We start from the raw sequence: 20,848 nt of genomic DNA on the forward strand, positions 1-20,848 counted from the left end.
AATCCCACAGGTAACGCCAGAAGAAGTAAAGAAAGCCTTAGGAGCTATGCAAAAGGGGAAGGCAGCTGGGGAGGATCAGGTAACAGCAGATTTGTTGAAGGATGGTGGTCAGATTGTTCTAGAGAAACTGGCCACCCTGTATACGCAATGCCTCATAACCTCGAGCGTACCGGAATCTTGGAAGAACGCTAACATAATCCTAATCCATAAGAAAGGGGACGCCAAAGACTTGAAAAATTATAGACCGATCTGCTTACTGTCCGTTGCCTACAAAGTATTTACTAAGGTAATCGCAAATAGAATCAGGAACACCTTAGACTTCTGTCAGCCAAAGGACCAGGCAGGATTCCGTAAAGGCTACTCAACAATAGACCATATTCACACTATCAATCAAGTGATAGAGAAATGTGCAGAATATAACCAACCCTTATATATAGCTTTCATTGATTACGAGAAAGCGTTTGATTCAGTCGAAACCTCAGCAGTCATGGAGGCATTACGGAATCAGGGTGTAGATGAGCCATATGTAAAAATACTGGAAGATATCTATAGCGGCTCCACAGCCACCGTAGTCCTCCACAAAGAAAGCAACAAAATCCCTATAAAGAAAGGCGTCAGACAGGGAGATACGATATCTCCAATGCTATTCACAGCATGTTTACAGGAGGTATTCAGAGGCCTGGAGTGGGAAGAATTGGGGATAAAAGTCGATGGAGAATACCTTAGCAACTTGCGATTCGCTGATGATATTGCCTTGCTTAGTAACTCAGGAGACCAATTGCAATGCATGCTCACTGACCTGGACAGGCAAAGCAGAAGGGTGGGTCTGAAAATTAATCTGCAGAAAACTAAAGTACTGTTTAACAGTCTCGGAAGAGAACAGCAGTTTACGATAGGTAGCGAAACACTGGAAGTGGTAAGGGAATACATCTACTTAGGGCAGGTAGTGACCACGGATCCGGATCATGAGACTGAAATAACCAGAAGAATAAGAATGGGTTGGGGTGCGTTTGGCAGGCATTCTCAAATCGTGAACAGTAGGTTGCCACTATCCCTCAAAAGGAAAGTGTACAACAGCTGTGTGTTACCAGTACTCACATATGGGGCAGAAACCTGGAGGCTTACGAAAAGGGTTCTGCTGAAATTGAGAACGACGCAACGAGCTATGGAAAGAAGAATGATGGGTGTAACGTTAAGGGATAAGAAAAGAGCAGATTGGGTGAGGCAACAAACGCGGGTAAACGACATCTTAGTTGAAATCAAGAAAAAGAAATGGGCATGGGCCGGACATGTAATGAGGAGGGAAGATAACCGATGGTCACTAAGAGCTACGGACTGGATTCCAAGAGAAGGGAAGCGTAGCAGGGGGCGGCAGAGAGTTAGGTGGGCAGATGACATTAAGACGTTTGCAGGGACAACATGGCCACAATTAGTACATGACCGGGGTAGTTGGAGAAGTATGGGAGAGGCCTTTGCCCTGCAGTGGGCGTAACTAGGCTGATGATGATGATGAATCCGACTAAAGCAGTCACGTAAACGCTGGCGTATCGCATCGAGGGAAGGAGAATGAGGAAAATGGAAACGGCTACCAGTTTGTGCTCCTGCCTACTCTCCGGTGAAACACATTCAAGAGGGAACAGGGTCCCATTTGTATGGAGAGGAACGGGCTACACAGCAAGGAAACGCCATCGCACATTGTATACCCTGATGCGCTAAGATACGCGATACGCCCCTGTCGGATTAATGCGAAAGCCGATGAAAGAAAAAAAATTTTACGTCAATACCTTGAATAATAGATTGTGAGAACGACCACAATTGTTTTCCTTCAAGCGAGAAAATAGCTTTTAGAGGAACAATGCCCGTTCACCGACGCTAGCTGCGTTGCTTTGATTAGCAGATATACTCGGTAGTCTCCTTCACGCAATGTGTAACAGAAAAGAAAAAGGACATTTTAAGTTTCTCAAAATGTCGGTATAGTAATCCGCGAATTCCTTGCGCGATCAAAGGGTCCTTTATGTGAAGCTCTGTAAGGGCGCTGCTCGAGTGGGCATCGCAGAAAAGAAAGCTGTAAAAACAACTGCAAAGTCCGTGGCTAGCTTTCATGGTAACTAGCATCAAGCTATCCACGGGACACATCCTGCGGCGCTCATCAACGCACTTCTGGAGTCCCAGCTCAAACAAAATCCTGTCACGAGTGTGACGCACTCATCCGAATCGTGATTTCCCTTTTTTATTTAAAAAGAATGTTTTCAACTGAGGTCTTAAAGGCCCTTCAAATTTCGGATGAATTCCCTGGGCTCGTTAAAGATAGCCAGCTTCCGAGGTTACGTTAAAGCACAACGGTGCACGTAACTGCGTCAGACAAAAGAGTGCCATCTGAACTGAGTGCGCGAATTTCCATTCAAAGAAGAGTTTCGGTTAAGAAAACTCGGACTCTAGTGAGCCCCCCCCCCATCCGGCCCTTTTCTATTTTACTTTCTCGCCAACACAAAACCCGTCCGCTGTTGTTTCACAGGCGGGTCGAGTAAGCCCCCAAGGATGTGCGTTGGGTTATCTTCTACCCCCGACGGGAACTCAATTTTAGCAACCACTTCATCTTTATTCACCTTACTTTTTGAAGTTAAAAGCTGTGGAAAATATTAAGTGATCCAAGCTTCGTTTTTTTTTCCCCGCATGAGTGGTGAAGGTAGTGCTCCTACGCTACATAATCTTGACGTTCTCAAAATTATTTTATTCGCAGCCAGCCAACTTTCGTCTCCATTACCCAACTTCTGACTGTGTGTTTTGTGCTAACAATCAATAGGTTTACCTAGGATTGGACAGTGACACTGCGTAACACTAGGAACGCCTTCGCAGACTGCGTGACAGCGCCCACAGAAACAGTACGTGTTTATCATGTATGCGTTTTTTTTTTCGTTTTTTATTTATCCTTTTCCCTCTCTTTCACCTATCGCATCATTTTGCCCTTCCTCAGTACAGGGTAGAGAACCGGAGATAATCTCTGGTTAAGCTCCCTGTCTTTATTTTGCCCCCTTCTCTCTCTCCCTCTCTCTCTGTCTCTGGAAGGTGAAGACTTGACGTGACCGGGAATGGTTTGGCAAGACATGTCTCAAGCAGGAGCCAATGTTTCGATGTCGGGACTTGTTCTCGCTCTGACAGAGACAAATAGCCATGTCGAAACACTGGCTCCGCCTTGAGACACGCATTGTTCGACCACATTTTATGATTAGATGTGATGGGGTGTCTTGTGCTGTGACCTTCTCTTTCTTTCTTTCTTTCTTTCTTTCTTTCTTTCTTTCTTTCTTTCTCTTCTATCTATCTTTATTTATTTCAGTCTTTTTTTTTTCTCTTCTTCAAGCAGGTGTGCGTGGTGTCCCTTTCAGGAGACAGTTGCCAGCCAGATTCTCTTTCTCCCTTGTACGTGTCACTATCTGAGAACAGTGAGATACCGCTTTATCACCCACTTTTCCTCCACTATTACCACAATTCAAGCACTTTTCCTAACAAATCATCTCGCTCGAGCAATAAATCTTCCATAAATTCCAGCGTCCATAAACATTCGGTGCTCAGCGTACACAAATATCCAAAAACCACCACGATAGTAGCGCGTGATGCTTCTGCCCAAGAAATCGTGATGCGTTCTTGTCTTTCTTTCTTTCGCGCCTGTGGGGCAAGACATGAACCGAGACAACAATAACATAAGCCGCACCAGAGTCAACGGCCTCGTAATGGAGAACCCAGAGGACCATATTTACGCGTCGAGCCGTCTACGCCCGGTTCGCTTGCAACACTGCGTATGATACTGTGCTAGTGTCTCGACGTATAATTCACTCTATAGGGTTGCCCAAGAATGAAGCAATAAAGAGGTAGAAAGAGCCGCTCACGTGGTCGCATGCTGTACCAGGCAGTCAATAATGTAATGACAATCTTCCACCTTTACAAATCATTATCTGTCTTTACTGCACCTTCTATTATAGGTTGACAGGCGTAGTCTTGCACTTATTTGTGTGTGTTTGTGTGTTGGTGTGGGTACTGTGCGTATCTGTTTCTTGTTTGCTGAGCTTTGTTCTTGGTTGACTGCCTTTTTTGTGTAGCGCGTGTTTGTCTTATTTTGATTACGTGTATACTGGGACTGTTATTGTCAGCCAAGTTTGTGCCTGTTTGCTTTTTCTCATCTGAACCTTGAAGCCCAATACCCATGGCGCCTTTCTGTCTGCAGACTAACGTTTACTACGAGGAGTCGTGCAATGGCTTCAATGCAGATGCGCGCTACTGGCGAGCAAAAGCCGGCTAGTGAGCGTCAAATGAAAACCTCACTTAGCCATATCCTGCATTTTAGAAGTATGTGAAATCTGTACAACTATTGACTGAGCAGGTTAACACTGACTTGAAAACGCCCCGCTCTCCAAACTCATGGAGATTGTGCCACAAGGTATTCAGTCTTGTAGACTCTTATATATAGTCTCCTTAGTCATACCACGCCTTCTGCATCCTTTTTCGCATCCTTAGCTCTCATTCATATCAAATGATAAATTGGTGTCACATGCGCATAGTGTGAAGTCATTCAAACGCACGGAACTCGTGCGTACAGAATATTTTGACAGTAGCAACAGCAGCAGCATTTCTAAAAAAATTTGACAGAATCCATCTTACAAAGTCTATCGACGGTGATGCGTCTAGCATCGAACCCTGCACTCTCCCCCTCTCTAAAGATTTACTTCAGCCTTCAGGTGCTAAAACCAAGTGAAAGGCACCGTATCCCATCTCTGTAATTTTAATAAAGACATGGCCTTACTCTCCTTCTCTCTGAGGGAGGCCATTCACAACGTAGAAAAGAAATAGCAGACGGTTTCGATGCGCCGACCAAGGAATATCGTGCGAAAGCACATTTTCCTGGACCAAATTACCCATTTCCTAACACAAAGATAGTCATTGTTAGGCAGTTGTTTGACTGGTAGCTAATTCATTCCTTTGCCGTCGCGATGTGGTTGTTAAGCTGTTGTTTTATGCACACATGATACGCATAGGCACGCCCATTGGGCTGCATAATTTACAACAGGTTTACTTGGTGGCGACATGAGGAGGAGGAGAATTGCAGACTTGCATAAAGACCGTTCTTGTGGTCTGTATAGTAATTGGCCAGGGATTTGATGGCTCCGACGAGATTAGCAATTTATGGAAGACGAGATCTATGCAACTCCGCCCCTGCGTCGTAACCGTATCGGTGCCTCTGTGCTGAAACTCTATGCGCTTAGAGCTTTATGAATGAATGTCCAATAAATGACTTTGACGTCAACTTGGGGTAACTAGGCATGTGCCAGTGATAATGTGCCGCTCTGAAGTAACGAATGTGGTCCCTCAAATTGCTTCGATGCTGAGCGGAATTGAGCCCACGTCGCAAGTATTCCTCAAGGAAACCAACCGGGACCATTGCCAGGCTGCACCACAAATGCACTGGATATGTGCCAATTTTAAAACGTAAGCATTTCGCGCCAATTTTTTCTTCATGTTTCACCCATTCTTTTATTCTAATAACATACCTCACGATTCTCTCAACTGGTCCGGAAGATTCTCGAATCCAGACCAATCTTTTCCATTCTACGCACACGAAAAAGTGCCGCAACCAAACTTAAAAACAAAAACATAAAAAAATAAATAAAAAAGAACGTGCTAGGTGGCCGGCCGAAGTAGAATTTAAATCCAAATCATTTTTTGTAGTCGGTGTACGCCTAACTCGATTTGCTTGAGACGTGATACGCGCTGAAGACTGCGTGCCATGCAGGGGTCTAATATGCGTTGTCAAGCTACCGGTTCCATTAGGGTAAATTCGCCTCAAAAACAACTTTGTTGTGCCTATCTTCCCTATTGTTTCTTCTGTTCGTAGAACACAAAACTGTCACTCAGAACAATGAACTGCGCAGTCGCATTCAAAATCATTATTGCTTTGGCGGGCTGACGGAATTTTCGGTTTGCATACATTATGTTTACGAAAAAGGAAATAAGGAAAGAAAATAGAAAAACAAGGGTCAAGGCGTCCGACAGCAACAGGCGAACGAAAGAAAATAGAAACTATTTTACTAGAGAAATATTTACGAAGGCTCTGCAGTGGAGCTTGACTACTTTTACTCTCTTTCAAAATAAGTAAGTCAGATTCCGTCAAAGTCCATCTCGTTTTGCGATTGGGAGCTGATGTGGAAAACCGCCGGGACGAGAAAGAGGCGGATTTGCATTGGTTTACGTGGGAGCTTCTCATTTCATATCTGCTGTATCCTTAGCTTCTTATTTCGTAGGGAAGACAGATGTATGTCTTAGTGTTGAAATACTAATTAGGCATTCATGCTTTAGTTACTTTTCTCGGGTTTTCGCGATCCGGCAGACTGCTCAGAGAATCACAAGTTTCTCTCCGAAAGCTACGGAGAGTTTCTGTCTTGTTGTTTGTGCGGTGCGCCTGAACGATTTAAAGACGGGGCAGCAAAGAATGTTCCATTGGCTGCAACTTGGTGGTGTTGAATATAACCATTTTGTCGGTGCGGTATGTTGGACAAGGACTAAGGTACTAAATAGCCCACCATCACTTATGAATGAAAGGGTGTCACAGCCTACGACACGGAGAAATTTCTTTTGGTGTGTGATCATAGTTCTCAAGCTAAGCCAGAAGAGCGCGTTGCTCCAGAGCCACTCACTCAGAAAAATCACCGCCCAAGCACTCCGTACAGATGGTTAACCAGCAAAGCTGAAGCGTGTGGCCCCGGTGTTTATCGCTAGATTAATCCCGACGGTTCAGTAAACCATGGCCTGGTAGGCTGCCTGATCCTCGGTACACAGTTGCTGCTTGCAATCGGCCGCATGAGTCTGTTCTCGTGCCCAGACAGGAGCATCGGCACGGCGTAGACGAGCTCGTTCTCAGTTCTTCTTGCGGCGTTGCTGATCGAAATCTGCCTGCTCCTAAGGAGTACATATGACGCGTGGCCTACCAATTTCGGAGCCGGAGAGAAACTGCTGCGCGCGCGCTCGACTGCGACGAAGAGCACAAGGCCGTTTCACTCCGATTCATGACGTCATGTTACCAAGCGCTACTGCCATAGAATCTAATGCTGATGCTCCCGTGTAGGCAACAGTGATCTTGACGTCATCGCTTTCATCAATCCAGCCTTGTCAATTGAAATTTCGGGCCAGGTAGCCAGACGTCATGGATCGGGGTAAACAGGCCTTGTGCTGTCTGGGTGGTGTTGGCTAATCGTGCGCCTCTCTTTCTTTCTTTTTTCGCATATGCGCATAGGGTTACGCCGGAGGAGTTTTCGGCGTACAGGCGACCGACAGACGAAAAGACGGACGAACGGACGAATCGGCTAGTCACATACAGCTTCGCTGTAGAAGCATTGCACTCTGAATCAACAGAAAACCGTCTTAAGCTGGCTTTTCAAGACGAATTGTTTGTGCTACTGTTTCAACTTTCTCCACGGTAATTTATCTCTAAGCTGTACAATATTGTAACGTTCGCGTCTCTAAAATCTCACGTTCACTTATAACATACATATAAACCATGGTTTCGTGTAACGAGGTAATAAGTGGCAACAAAAATCATTGGTTTTTACCGGTAGAAATGCTAAACAATTTCAATCCGCGATTCGCATGCCCTTGAAAGAAAGTTTGGGCGAGCTGTGCTGATGACATTGATAGATTGATAGACTGATAGATCAATCGATTGATTGATTGATTGATTGATTGATTGATTGATTGATTGATTGATTGATTGATTGATTGATTGATTGATTGATTGATTGATTGATTGATTGATTGATTGATTGATTGATTGATTGATTGATTGATTGATTGATTGATTGTGCAATGGCAATATTTTCAACAAGTGCGATAGCTAGCTGGTAGGTAGCACAATTGATAATGTGAAATAAATATATGATTATCATTCGTTCTTTTCTTATGTTCACTGGATGAACTACCTTCCTATGTTTTATCTCTGTTTTATTTTTACATGTTGTGGCTCGCACCTGCCCGGCACTGCACCCTAAATCCATTGTTGACTCGTCAAGTCCGAAATTGTATTTTGCTCGTACACAGGCAGTAAAGGTGGCTATTATTATTATTATTTCTCATGTGTTTAACCCCATGCACAGCCACCGACCCATCCTAAACATTGCGTGCACCCTTCTTAAGTTACCGGGGGTTATGCAGAGTCAATAAACAGTGCAATGAAAGCCAATGGTAATGCGGCGACGTTTATTTGACGTCTGCTGGAGTCGCTGTAAACACAAAAAATATTGCATAGCACTCGCTAGCGGATACTGTTAGCCAAACATACTAATAAAAAGTTATGCTGTCAAAGGAGCGGGCTTTTAGTGTTTAGTCTCAGCCCCAAAGTGCAGCTAAGCGAAGAAGATGACAATGGGACGGCCGCCATATGATCACTCTATCGGAAGAACAGGCATGTACATTGATGATATTCATTTAACATTCATTAGCATCTACTTAAAGAAACTGCACAAATTACGAAAATCTCTAGCCCATGTTAAATATTTTCGTACGTGTAGATGTTGTCCGTGATCATTTTCTTTTCCATATATAGACATCGGGCTGTGCAGTAAGTAATAAATTTGTTATTCGGTGCAACACCAGAAGATTGATAAGTAAAACAGCGTTCGGTAGCACTGAGCAAAAATAATAAAGTTATGACTGAGTAAGATATTCGCGATCTGAAGGAAACTATTTTAATGGGTAAACAACTTACATTCGTCGCGGTCCTTGTACCCTTTCTATAGACGAAAATCTATCCAATATATAGTAAAAGGACTGCCGTATAAGCTGCTTTGTTCATTTTGTCGTGTGCGTAAGTTTCGTTTGCTTTGTTCTTTATTTTTAGTTTTGCGGCATGAGAGGGTCATCGCGTTTGTATGACGTGTACCATTTCTGTATGTTTCATTGTTGGATTTGTCACCAAACGCGCGTAGCCTGCCGTCCTACTGGACAAATGTGCCCGCGTCACCGACATCTCGCTGCATGCTGCTCGACTGCCCGCCGAATATGCTGCTACACAAGAATCTCAATGAAACTTTTCTTGTAAACTTTTTGGGAACTTTTGTATGCATTTTCCCCGTTTTCCAGTTTGTCACACATCTAACAAGTTTTCCCTTATATATGTCACCGGAAACGCGAGACATTTCCATTTTCGCCTGCCCGCATTCCTGGCACTTGCTGTACCTTTCGCAAAGTGGTAACAACGAATGCTCTTTCCTGAAAGCGTGCACCTTCCGCGATGCTTTTTTTACGCACTCTTGGGCCGGACGGGAATGAACAGTCGTGAAAGAGGAAGCAAACGACGTGAGCAAGAATTCAACGCTCGCTGCGGTTTTTAGCATAAAACCAATACGGCGCCTGCCTTCTGTCATAACAAAGCCTACACGGCGTGACACCCTGTCACCGTCGTCTGCTCGTCGCCTGCTTGTCGCCCGCTGATTCGCATTCTGTCCTTACCAGACATGGAGTTCCCGCTACTTATATTCTTCGTTAACAGACAATTGGCGTAAAAGTGCGAAGCTTTTTGTGTTGCGCCCCTTGCGAAGATCCGTAGGGTTCAGAGAAGAAAAAGAAAATACAATGTTGCCAGTTGTTACGCAACAGCAAACCAGTAAACGCGAGTAGGTGGCGAGTGCTTGCACATATGAGCTTTTGCTGTTATTCAAGCAGAACACTAACACGGACCGCATTTCCGCGTATATTGTGAGATGAGTGCGGTAGAGGGAGCGTGACAGCGGAAGTGGCAAACTGCACCAAAGCTTGTTTTGCTGCCGCGATGAAAGTTAGCTTAGAACGAAGTATAGTAATTGTTTCAGTCTGCGTTTTTGCGGATGCGAAGGAAGGAATGTTTTATTTTGCACCTTCTGGGAGACAGAGGAATATATAAAAGCTAGGAGGTTAACCACACAGGCGTTCGTTCCGCTTCTACGTTCGTTCTACTGCGCCATATTGGAAAAGGGGGTCATGATGAGAAAAAAAGTAATACCAAGAATGAAAACTGCGCGCGCATGACGATAAAGTGCAGAGCACAGCTATAGAGACTGTCACTCGGGCCTAGTGCAGTAAAAAAAGAAATAAAGAAAGCAGACTGAGGTTTGTCGGCCCTACAGGCAAACGAATTGAACGACCACAGGCTGTGAACGTTCTCTTTTAGGCGCCTTTATCATGGTAGGTGTAAACAATACACGGTAACACACATTTCACGCTGTAGAGAACAACTGGCTAATCTCTGCGGCTGCTTAAAGGATAACAATATAGTTGGTACCAAACGATGATACAGTCTTTTTTTCCTAATGGTAGGGATATTTGAGCTGCCCTTATTTGCGCACGGTTATTGCCGCATCGATTTGCTCGTGGTACGTGCGCCCGCATTGCTCGGCAGTGAGGTAGAACTGCCACGCACCTTTTAATTCGTCGAACAATTCCTCGTCCAACGCGGCACAATAGACACGGGCGCAGATTCGCTTGCCTATGTGCACTGACTAAGAAAAGAGAGGCAGAAACTCATCACACTCCCGACTAAAGACTTGGTGATATCCAATTAAGTTTCTCAGAGAGAAAAACGTTGTTCAGCTCAATGCTACGTTTGTGGCCATAACCTGCATGTCTTGTACAGAATTACAGCCAAGCGCATGTAGTCCGCGGTTAAGCAACTAAAAGAAAAAGAAAGTTGATTTTACTGCAGCCTAATGGTGGCGACGTGTCTTGTACGTATGTTGAAACGCTTTTTAGATTATGCGGCGAAAGAGGTCGCCACCGATCTACTGCAGCAATATCAGCATGTTTTGAGCGGCGTCGAACCGTAAGTTACGCGCACTTGGGCTTTATTGTAACAGAAGGGGCGAGCAATGTCAGCAAACGAGCTGTTATAATAATCCCAATTGAAAATTAGCATATTTGTGCGAAATTTAGTCGAAAATGCGCGGCAGGCTTTTATCTGGTAAAGACATGCATACCAGAACTTGCATTTAGGCAGTTCAAAGCAATCGGCTGGACCAGTCAAGAGAGAAATGCGGAAAGTCGTTTGAGCCCATCAGTCGAAGGGAGCAGCGAACGTTAGGCCGGTAAAACGTAAAGATTAATTTCACTCAAATCTATTCCTTTCTTTTTTTATCCACAGTTCACGAATGGTTGATAATGGCGAGTACTACTGATTGTGATTGTGAGATCGGGGATGCAGCGCCACTCGAACCACGTGTGCGAAGCGCGAAGAGCAATAGCGTTGGAATGGAATCATTACACTATGCCTGCTAGGCTTTCCTTCAGAATGCATCGATTTTCTTTTTTTCTGTGACTTTCTTCGCATGTCTGGCATGTTTGTTTTTTTTTTTCATTAGGGAAGTTTGTCCTTAAGAAACTTGAGTCACCCGAATGTACAGAGTCAGTCTATCGCTACCGTCAAACCCACTGCGGCGAGCGCTTGCCGAGAGATTGTTGTTGCTGCAGAAGAAGGCAACACAGATCGACCCGACACTGATCGACTCTCATCGACACGATCGACACTGGTCGAAGAACCTAACACTGGTGACCCCGTAAGACGCGTCCTCGGCAATGCGCGCGAAAAAGAAAAGCCAGAGACTTCAGCGGAATATGTACTCGTCTCGAGATGAAACCCCATGGCAAAGATGGGTTGACGAAGTCACCCATAGGAACGATAATGGGTATTATACGCGTGCTTATCAGTCACCAACTTCGGGAAGCCTTTGAAGGTTATGCGTCTTCGTAGAGGTGTAACACAATGTCGTTGTGTCTGTCTAGCGACAAAATTGCATTATCTCACCTAACAGAGATGTTATTCCGATTTCTTGTTTGCCGATAGAGAAGATGGTATTTACGTGCCCAATCAGATTTTTGCGTACAAATGCGAGGCGTGTTTTTGTGTATGCGTTTGCGTGTGCATGCGTACCTCGTGGCGATTGTATTTTCTGGCGTTTTAGCAACCGTTTCTCGATGTTTTTACTCGTATTCACCCAGCAGAAAAAGTAAACGTACGATGCACTGAAGCATTCTTCGTGGCAATTCCGCAGTTTCCTTCACTGTAAAAACTCCTTATCAATAAAAAAAAAACAAATAACAGAAACTTCATGTTGAGAAAACGCGTGTGAGCCTATTCTGTAAACTGGGAATAGTCAAAGAGAAAATTTGAACTGAAAACACAGTGGCCTACTCTTCACAGTGCTCTGAAATGTAACGCCGTAAAATGGGTAGCAAATTCTTCCGCAAAGGTCAGCGAACAGCGGTCAATGCGTGACCATGGCATACGTTAGGAGAACAATAAATGCAAGAGGGGAGTAATTTTGGCCGTAAGCATGTGTAGCCCAGTCACCGTGTGTTTCTGTAACAGTCACCAACTCTCTTAACCAAGTCACCGTAATTAATACCACGCTGTCCAGGTTGCGGAAGACAAAACTTTCATAAATCTCTCACGAAGCAGCAACTGACGTCGGTGGTAGCAGGAACCCGTCTATCGGTCATGACGATACGAGAAAAAGGAACGAACGAAAAAGGAAGCAAGGAGACAAGAATGAACGAATAAATTAAAGGAAAGAAGAAAGAATGAAAGATAAATAGCAATGTTTGAATGGAAGGGTAGACGAAAGGAATGAAAGACAGAAGCAGAAATAAAACAAAGGGAGGAAGTAAAATAAATAGACAGTCGCTTAAGTATCCTTGCGAGATTTGAATGCGAAAGCATTCCTTGAATTAAATCTCCAACTTAATCCACCTTGGTCTAACTTGTGCCAACCTTAATCAACTTTAATTCCCCTTAATCTAATTTTGGGGGTGGGCCAAGGCGTCCGTCCGACGCCGTGGCAGTTCACCGTGGGATTTTACAGTGCGCGCCGCAGAAGGTCCAGCACCGGCAACCTGACGTCAACACTTGGTCACGTGGGTTTTGGTACCATCGAATGGCAACAATGGACGTCAAATTTCCCGCTGCATGGGGCATATAATGATTTCGGATTAGAATGAATAAATGAATAAAAGGAAGGAAGGAAGAGACGGTGGTGTTTCCTTCAACAGAGATATTGGATTACCTGAAGCCTTCTCGCTTGAATAACCCTCTGCCTAGATGTCACAGCAACGAGCACAGGTAAGCAAGCACAAGAAGCGATGGAAGCTCGCTAATTTTTTTGTGCGCAGAAAACCATGGTCATTCAATTCACTAGTGCGATATATCTATATATCGATCTAAGGATGGGTGTGTACGCTTTATCGGGCAGCTGTAACGCGACCGGATTAAAGTTTGAAGCACGGCGCTTCGCAGCCAAGCAAATGTGGTTGGAATTTGAAGTGTATTGCGCGCTTGTGTGTATGGAGTGCGGTTGCAAGCCCACGAGATAAGCAGACCCCGCATTCAATCTAGTTTTGGGACAAAATAGTTGTTTACGCAAGGCGAAGGGTAAATGACTTCCAGGATAGTTTAACGAGTTTGCACGCTAAGCAAAAAAAAAAAAAGGCAACTATTAATAAATAGTACGCAGAAACGCCACAGGAGTTGTATAACTATTTGTAAGCATACCCCCAGGTTTCATTTGGCCCACCCCCAAATTTGAAATTTCAATTGTTTCAAAAACGGCCGTTTCGTATAAAGACTTGATGGTAATTCTTCATGAGTAATTTTAAAAAATGCCAAAGAGAAATTCTCTTGAAGACGGCTCAAAACAAGAGGCAGACGGGGCGCTCAAAGTGACAGAAAGGAGGCTCTAGAAAATGGGCGCTGTCATATTCAGCCATGTTTTCCGTGTGGAGCCAATCAGAGAGGGATATGTAGCCACTCTCTCCACCAATCATACGTGATAATGAAAACAGATTGCCGTGTGACTGGACGAGGGCATAAAAACACTTTGACAGACACAGCGCTCTGTGTGTGAAATTCTTCTGTCCCCGTAGAGTCGCGGTGCACTGTGTTTCCATGAGTACCAAACAATCAGCCCGCCAACCCGCTATAGCTGATGAGATGGCAAATATGACAATGTGACAGAATTTGGCTACGTCCTGAGTAGCACTCCCCGTACAGATGCGAGTACATATGGTCATTGTGGCACAAAACGTGCAAGCGTTCCTAACGCAACTGCCTATCCTGCAGGTGACGACACTTTTTCTGGATTCCAGACGACACGTACGTCTGCTTTGTAAGATCTAACATAAGGTACGCGACAACTAAACGTAAAAGAAGACAGAATATATGTGGTTCGCTTCGTCTTTTTCTTTTCTTTTGTTTCATTCTTTCTTTTTCGTAGCGTTCGAGTGAAGTGGTGCATTCTGTAAAAAAGTTGTGACTGGTACGTAGCACCATCTTTTGTATAACGGTGAAAAACTTTCTTATCTTTTTTGCATCGGAAAGTCAGTCAACTCAAAAGCAGCACATACAAATAATTGCCTCGCAAATACGCGTCGCCGTACTCTGCTAGCCGTATACCAAATATATGTTAAACCATATTTATGTGCAATGAGTTCATCGAATTTCCGGCCGATCGCCCGGTATAGGGCAAGTCACGTGCATCCACAAATTGAAAGGCGAAGAAGAGCAGCGCGCGTCTCTCGCAAGGAATGGACGTCAACACGATATTGAGCCGCACCTCTGTTCCAAAGGGCTCCGGCGGCTACGCGGAAAGGCGCCGGTCACTCGAAGGAATGGAAACGCTCCAGGAACGCAGCAGGACGACATTCGAGAGCAAGATCATCACCAACGGCCGACCTGCTGAACGCTGGACGCAAGGGCATCGCCGGCGGACTCAACGTCGACGCACCGAACACGGGAAGCCACCCGGAAGCGAGCTGCTTCGTAAACACCAACACCGCTGGCCGTCGTTCGCGACTACAGCTGTGGAACCAGCGTCAGCAGTGGCAGCGCCCTTCTGCCACCATCGTCCATGGCCTGAACACAGTCCAGCGGGTTGCCCGGTCCGACGACGCCCGTGCGCAACTTCCATCGACGAACGGGGTGGCACGCTGGACTTTTCGTGCCGTTCCAGCGAGCGTCAACCGTGGACGGAGCCTAGTGTCGTACCGAAGGAAGATAAACTCACCCACTGCAGGAACGCAACTGCTGGTTCCATTCGCCGCCAGGCACGGCTCTGTATTTGATGAACGTAGCGAGATGGTCGTCCCTTTCCTGATCGTCTCGCTACACGTCGATGCCAGTGAGGCCGTTAAGGGAAGCGATGTACCGTCGCCCAAGATTTGCTGCGTTAACGTGATTCGAAGGTAATGCATGGACGAAGCCAACAGCTTCTGCAGCACCGGAGAAGGCGACACATCCCGGCTTAGCAGCTGCTGAATAAACGTTGATTGACGAAAAAAAAAGATGTCGAGCCTCATTTCGCTGTATAGGTGAATGCGTAGAAGTACGTTTAAAAGCTTTGGAGAATCGTGGGTAAAGATTGAAGATATCCGAAGCGCTAGATCGCCTGTCCGTCACAACCATACAAAGAAACGGACAACGAAGCCAGAAAGGGCACAGGAAAAATCCTTCCGAAAAATTATGGTGAAGAAAAATTAAAGTTGTCGAAAACGCAACTTGGCGCTGGGTGAATTAGCAATAAGCGTGGTGTGATTTACCAATTAGGCTACCGTGGTGGCGATCCTTCCGTCCGCTTTATTGGGCATTTGTGTACGTGTACAATATCAGTTCTGAGAGTGTCAGCAAACACTGCTCATGGCCAAATCGGAGAACTGAATGCTCCGAATTATGCAGCGGCATCAGTTATTATTCCAAGAGGTGCAAAGAAGATCGCATGCTCATCGTCGTCTTGTTTTAAACAAAATTATGTGAGGAATGCAATACTGGTCACAAGCGGCCCGACAAGAAAGTAATGTTTACAAAGAAAAGGAAGAGGAAGTCAGGGCAAGAACAAAAGTAGACAGACCTTTCAACTTAGTTCCTAGTGTAATTCACTTGACGCTAGGTCGTTTATTTACCTTTATCGGCACAATTCCGCTTAAAGCTCTTTTTTTTTACTAATTTGCAAGCGATGTTTCATTTCTACAATCATTAGCTTTATTCACCAAAGCCTTGGCCATTCACCCATAGCGAGTATGAGCAACAAATTGAGAGGGTCACCACAACAACAACGCCGGTTGATGCAGTTGCCTAATTGTTCTAGATCTGCCTAATCGTTCTAGAAATAACAACAACAGAGCTTATATAACCAGCTGCACAACCGCAACGTCCCTCTTCCTCAAACACAATAGCCCACTTTCACACACAAGAAAGTGGCAGAGAGATTATTTTAGCATATCCACGCAATTCCTGCTGAAACATGCATTTCTTTCGGAGCATTTAGCAGGCTTTTATATCGCTTTCCGCCCCCAGTATGCGTTCTTGCATCTCCCCCTCGGCTTAGTCGATCTTTTACCCACTTACATTGACACAGGCACCAGCAATTTTCGCAGATATATACTGTGCACTGCCCCTGCATTCTTTCTGGTGTTTGTTTCACCTGTATTTCATATTTCAGGCGTATTTTCTTTTAGTCACTGCAATTTTTGCGTGTCGCGCTTAGTTATTACGACTAAAAAATAGTTTTGCGGCAAAAATAGTAGCAAAAAAAATTGGCAACTTTTCGAGCAATATTTGCAAACTGCTCTCTCGTAACTTAAGGTTTCGTTTTCACTTGCAATCTTCTTACACCTCCAGCTTCAATCAAATCTGCGGTGTTATTTGCGAGCAGGCTTTGATAATCTGAGGGTCCTCCGTCATTACACCACATCTTTAGATATTCTTTACTTTCGGTAGTTATTTGGTTGCCATCATCGGATTCGATTACCGCTTTGATTTACACGAAGCTGCAGAGTGTGGGCCTTCCACTGTGGGCTATTTTAGCTACATGATCTTTCGTGTTTATTTATTCCGCAAGTACGGCATGCGGCGTAAATGTTATGGAGCACGTTATATGGGCTGAATATATATTTTCTGATGTTCAAAAATGTCCAGCAGGGTTCTTTGTTGTGCACTGGATCCACATTTTCTAGTCAGGAGGATGGCTTGGGTGTAGCTGTCCTTCCGGCAGGTGAGTGAGTGAGTGAGTGAGTGAGTGAGTGAGTGAGTGAGTGAGTGAGTGAGTGAGTGAGTGAGTGAGTGAGTGAGTGAGTGAGTGAGTGAGTGAGTGAGTGAGTGAGTGAGTGAGTGAGTGAGTGAGTGAGTGAGTGAGTGAGTGAGTGAGTGAGTGAGTGAGTGAGTGAGTGAGTGAGTGAGTGAGTGAGTGAGTGAGTGAGTGAGTGAGTGAGTGAGTGAGTGAGTGAGTGAGTGAGTGAGTGAGTGAGTGAGTGAGTGAGTGAGTGAGTGAGTGAGTGAGTGAGTGAGTGAGTGAGTGAGTGAGTGAGTGAGTGAGTGAGTGAGTGAGTGAGTGAGTGAGTGAGTGAGTGAGTGAGTGAGTGAGTGAGTGAGTGAGTGAGTGAGTGAGTGAGTGAGTGAGTGAGTGAGTGAGTGAGTGAGTGAGTGAGTGAGTGAGTGAGTGAGTGAGTGAGATAACTTTATTTCGCTCCAGAGAAGACGCAGGGGAGACCCCGCTCCACCCGGCTAGTCTCATGTAGTGTAGTCTTGATAAGCCCAGTCAGGGATCACTCCCCATAAGGTGCGGTACTTCTACGAGATGATTTGGGAGTGCGTTGAAGTGAAGAATCAAAGGCTGGCCGTCGGTTAGAAACCCATAGACAGGTTGCAGTGGGCGTCAAAGCAGCACCCATGCGGATCCTTCTCAACGTAATTTTCTCGCAGCGGGCGAAGACGCCCGGGAAGTGTGAGAAGAACGGATAAATAATTAATTAATTAATTAATTAATTAATTAATTGTTAGGTATCATGTGAGATGGTGGCAGGGGCACCGATAACAAATTCGATAGAAAGCGCTTGACGGATCAAGATTCTTTTCTTTTTATTTTTACATGGTAATAAACAGAAAAGCACGGCACTGTACTATATTAAATTAGGTTCACGAACGTATAACCAAGAACAGGGATACAAAAAAAAATTTAACACAATTTACAGGCAGAAGAACGAGTCTCGACCAAGAAATAAATAGCTACTCAATCCACGACATTTTGTTGCATGAATGCGTGCAACATGAGCATGCATGCTGCACGTAACGTAGCCACATGCAACGCCTGTTGCATGTTGCTGCAGCGTGTTGCGTGTTGTTGCTTGTTGTTGCTTGCATGTGTTGCTTGCAGTTTAAAGTATTGCTTTCTCACTCCATGCACGGCGCACTGGACGCGGTTGTCTGGAGCAGTTCTATCGCTTTCGACACGATGTTCAGAGCTCGACGTTCTGACCTTGTTTGCCGAGCTACGGCATTCCTGTCCATCTTCACGTCACTTCCAATGCGGTTGCGGGCATCATTTCGATAGCATCGATCGAGTGTGGTGTGGTTCCAACGTGACATCACGAGGAACCCAGCCCAGAGGAAATAATAGGACACTTGCCAAACGAGAAGCTTCCCGGCGATGTTTTCTTCTTATTATTTTCCGCTGGGCCTTGGGACAGCAACAATCTGCGCAGCAAAAATATTGCTTCCTTTGCTGCGAAAGGCAATCTCCTCAATGCAAAAGGCAAAGCCGAGAAGGCAAGGATTCCCGCGATGTCTTTCTCTTCCGTACCGCGCAACGTATAGTGCCTCGGGGAGACAGTGTCGTCCCCACAGACGTATCCGTGCAGGCTTCCGACTGCAGCTCGAGATGCTTTCCGTCTGTGCATCGATGGTTGACTTGGTTGGAGAGATGAAACCGCAATCAAGAGCGCGTGTTTTATGTACAGCGTCGTGTCTTCACTATTTCACACGCTGATGTTTCCAATGTTACAACCTGGCGTATAATTGCACCGTCCTGTTGGCATGCGAAAATGCCCGTCCGCTTTTGCTTCAAGTTCCCGCTTACGAATATCAGGGAAGGCTACAATATTCCGGAGCCCTCGACCACGACGTCACCCATAACCCATCGCGATATTTCGAGACTTTAAAGGCAGTTTTTAATTCGAACATGCTTCAGATGATAACTATCCGCCGCGTGTATGCCAGAAATAATTTACCGATGCATAATTATGCGTTACTATTTATATATTTCATTCGTGGCGTTTAACTCCCCTAAGCAAGAATAACGCTTGGTGAGACACTAGTGTAATGCAAGAGATTTAATTCTGACCACCAGAAGTTCTTTGATGGGCACCCTAACTCAAAGTACAATGGCACTCTTAAATTCCGCCCCAACTAGAGTATTTCTGCCGCAGCAATGGATCAAACCTAGGTTACGGAACAGATCGCAATAACCCCTACGGAATTTCGACGGAATCCAGCAGTAGTTTTACTTGTTACTGCCTTGCGAATCAGTGATAGGGTGTGATAGCAAACTTCGCCAGCTTCCTGGTTCTTGCGCATAGTTTACGACCCTAGTGATACGCTTTGCAACAAAGGTGTTCGCCCCATCTTGTTCGCGCGTTCTCGCTTCAGCGAGGAGTTCAAAGGCTCTCAAGTTCTTTCTTCTTTTCCTTGAGAACCCGTCGATGTTAGAAAAAAAATTAACTCTAGCTTAACGACGGGGCTGACGCTTATCAAAATAAATACACCGAATAATATTTACTACTCTACCAAACTACCAGCTGTTTCACCACACGCCTTCACCCTGATTAACCACTGCAAAACCGCTGTGTTCATGTACAGTAATCCGCAGTGGTAAAGCAAATTATTTGAGTAAGATTGTCATCATTATTCTATATGAAACCCCCCATGTACAATGAACAGAGAGGGAAACAGGCAGACATCCGGCTGGCAACTGTCACCGAAAACGGCACAATGGCTGCCTACAGTTTAAGAAGGAGAGAATTGAAAGGAAGAGGAAGATAGGGAGATGGGAAGTAAAGGGAAAAGATAAAACAAGATGACCGGCTACAAATACCAAAATAAAACAACGAAAAAGAATAGAACAAGCCAGTAAGAACATAAGAGACACGCAGGAACATGAAATAAACAAGTGTACAGGTCGCACTAACTACATAAGAATGCGAAAAAATACAAAACAAGACAATAGCAAGAAGGCTTCATTCCTCGGCAACGAAAAATACGCTCTGCAAATGGGAAGCCAATTCAATCTCTTGGAGGAAAGTAACCAGGGTGCGGTGAGCCTGACGGCATCGATAAGCACAGCCACAAAAAAGCAAGTAAGCGAACATAACATGGTGGTCTTCACTGCGAGACGATGGCGGCTGCCGCAGTAAATGAGTTAGAGCGGATAAGATCGACGAATGCTGCCGTCCGTTTGTGACGTCGAAGGTCGTGAAAAGAATTCACTGTGTGGGTTTTCTTTTTCAAACAATTCGAAGAGGAGCAGACTGCAAACCATGGTGAAAGTCAGCGTTATCGTTGTCGAAGACGCTAACAATGAACTTAGTGCCAACATTCAACTGCGACTTGGCCAAGCGCTGTTCAGGAAAGAACGGCGCTGTTAGTAGAAAGCACAGTTGGTTTGGACTCGTCATTTAGGATTATACGCAGGAGTGAAGGCGAGCCCTTTGATAGTAAGTATTGTTATCCTTGGAAGCCTACGCTCATGATAAGATTAGTTAGATTAAAAGGACAAGAGTGAAGCATAACAAGCAAAGGTGCTTTGAGAAAGTCTAAACGACATTCCACAGATTAATAACAACGATGTAGTGAAATTGAATTGGGTAGTGTGAATGGGGAATTATTTGATTTGTTTTAATTCACCCATCTTGCGGCCCGTGAATTGTTATGGGAGATTAAACATGATGATTCCAACTCTGCATTGAATGCCAATGTTGGGGATGCTTTCTCACCGAAAACACGTCGAGGGTGACGGTATTT

The sequence above is a fragment of the Dermacentor andersoni genome, chromosome 8, assembly GCF_023375885.2.
Source record: "Dermacentor andersoni chromosome 8, qqDerAnde1_hic_scaffold, whole genome shotgun sequence".
Taxonomy (NCBI): domain Eukaryota; kingdom Metazoa; phylum Arthropoda; class Arachnida; order Ixodida; family Ixodidae; genus Dermacentor; species Dermacentor andersoni.